Source organism: Myotis davidii, unplaced genomic scaffold (genome assembly GCF_000327345.1).
Source record: "Myotis davidii unplaced genomic scaffold, ASM32734v1 scaffold1271, whole genome shotgun sequence".
NCBI classification, from domain to species: Eukaryota; Metazoa; Chordata; class Mammalia; order Chiroptera; family Vespertilionidae; genus Myotis; species Myotis davidii.
In genome coordinates, this window is record NW_006282255.1 from 105,204 (window position 1) to 107,966 (window position 2,763).

At 39.5% G+C, this 2,763-nt stretch overlaps 1 pseudogene; it reads left to right on the forward strand.

Moving 5' to 3' along the window:
• The first annotated feature begins 417 nt into the window (after positions 1–417).
• On the forward strand, positions 418–2,587 carry LOC102763543 (annotated as a pseudogene).
• Positions 2,588–2,763: the final 176 nt, after the last annotated feature.

The window sequence follows — 2,763 nt, forward strand, 5'->3', positions numbered from 1 at the left end:
CCATTCACTCAATGTTATGCCTGCTATTCTTTTTCATAGCATCTGTCACTAGCTGACAGAGCAGTGTTTTTTCTCCTTCGTAATTTATATTCTTTCTCCATCATTGTATTGTAGAAAACTTTATTTCTCAGCATTCTATACTCTTACCTTAGAAGATAGTACTCAACATAAATTCCTCAAATGCATAAAAGAATTTTCCATTAAGATGGTATATTACATGACCCCTTTGGGGAAAGCTTACAGTAGGACAAGAATTCCTAATCAAGGTTGTCACAGCAGACCCTTAAAGGCTATATAATCAATACAAGTATACAATTCCTTGACTGAAAAACATAAATTCTACCATTTCACTATGTTAATACCCATATATGTAAAATTAATCATATTATTTTTCTTCCTAGTTTTGACCACTACCACATGGTACAAGGCAATGATACACAAATTTCAGAATTTCTTCTTCTGGGAATTTCAGAGAAACCAGCACTGCAGCCCCTCATATTTGGACTTTTCCTCTCCATGTACCTGATCACTGTGTTGGGAAACCTGCTCATCATCCTGGCCATCAGTTCAGACTCCCACCTCCACACACACATGTACTTCTTCCTCTCCAACCTGTCCTTGGTAGACATCCGTGTCACTTCCACCACCATCCCAAAGATGCTGTGGAACATCCAGACACACAGAAAAGCCATCACCTATGAAGCCTGCATCACACAGATGTATTTTCTCACACTCTTTAAAGGCTGGTACAACTTCCGTCTAACTGTGATGGCCTATAACAGGTATGTGACCATCTGCCACCCACTGCACTACACAGTCATTATGAACCCCCATCTCTCTGGACTGCTGGTTTTGATGTCCTGGATCGTTAGTGTTTTGGATTCCTTGATATACAGCTTAATGATAGCGCGACTGTCCTTCCCTGCAGATATGAAAATCCCCGCTTTTTCTGTGAAGTTATACAGGTGGTCCAACCTACCTGCTCCTACACCTTTCTTTATAACATGGTGATGTATTTTATAACTGTGCAACTGGGTGTTGGTCCACTCGCTGGTATCATTTACTCTTACTCTAAGATAGTGTCCTCCATACATACAATCCCATCAGCTCAGGGGAAGTATAAGGCATTTTCTACCTGTGCGTCTCACCTCTCAGCTGTCTCCTTATTTTATGGAACAAGCATAGGAGTGTATCTCAGCTCTGCTGCTACCCCCCCAAAGCTCACACGCAAGTGCAGCAGCCTCAGTGCTATACATTGTGGTAACACCCATGCTGAACCCCTTCACCTACAGTCTCAGGAACAAATATATAAAAGGGGCCCTGGAAAGATTCTTTGGGATGACAACCATAAAAAAAAAAATCAGCTGTGCTGCCTCTGAAAAAGTGCACTTAATTTCCATGATTCAAGAATGAAAACCAGAAATTAAGAACTTTTAATCAGATTGTGTTTGTACAACTTGCTTCTTTTATTTATTTATTTCCTGGAATTTCTTTTTGTTTGAGTTCAACTTCCTTATATAATTTAAGTAACCATTTTATTACACTTTCTGCCACATCTATTATACAGAGTCTTTCCCTTTCTCCTTTGTTCTAAACTCACATTGTTATTTCCAACCTTGATCAGAATGTAAATTCCAGTTTATTTCATAGACAATATGGATTTCTGAAGATTAATTTATTCTCAAATGCATACATCATTGTAAGGAAGTGTTCCTATTTTATAGATAGAATAGCATAACGTTTATTACTCACTGGGAAAACTTTGCTTGGTTACTCACACTATTTATATAACTTCATCCCAGGAAAATCTGACACCTCAATTTTAACTTTTATGTTTCTCATTCTTTATACATCAAAACTTTCATTGCTCTTCCTGATAATGTTGACTCTATCATTGTTCCTTATGAGTCTCGGCCTATTGATGGTAATGCCATAGGCTGAAAATGCCTGGGCACTGGCCTTGGGACCTGCTACTGGTTCCTCAGACCACAGACAATGTTGTGGCTGGACGGGGTCTTGTGGTCCTTATTAAAATTGCAACAATCATGAGGCATCTATGAAATCACAAGGCTTATTACCCACAGGTCCTGGAGGATACACAGCCTCCTAAGGGCCACATCAGAAGGTCTTAGAATGGGGAAGGGAGGAAAATAGAGAGAGAGAGAGAGAGAGAGAGAAAGAGAGAGAGAGAGAGAGAGAGAGAGAGAGAGAGAGAGAGAGAAGAGAGAGAGAGGTTATAACTGTGCAACTGGGTGTTGGTCCACTCGCTGGTATCATTTACTCTTACTCTAAGATAGTGTCCTCCATACATACAATCCCATCAGCTCAGGGGAAGTATAAGGCATTTTCTACCTGTGCGTCTCACCTCTCAGTTGTCTCCGTATTTTATGAAACAAGCCTAGGAGTGTACCTAGGCTCTGCTGCTGCCCAAAGCTCACACTCAAGTGCAGCAGCCTCAGTGCTATACATTGTGGTAACACCCATGCTGAACCCCTTCACCTACAGTCTCAGGAACAAATATATAAAAGGGGCCCTGGAAAGATTCTTTGGGATGACAACCATAAAAAAAAAAAAACAGCTGTGCTGAGTCTGAAAAAGTGCACTTAATTTCCATGATTCAAGAATGAAAACCAGAAATTAAGAACTTTTAATCAGATTGTGTTTGTACAACTTGCTTCTTTTATTTATTTATTTCCTGGAATTTCTTTTTGTTTGAGTTCAACTTCCTTATATAATTTAAGTAACCATTTTATTACACTTTCT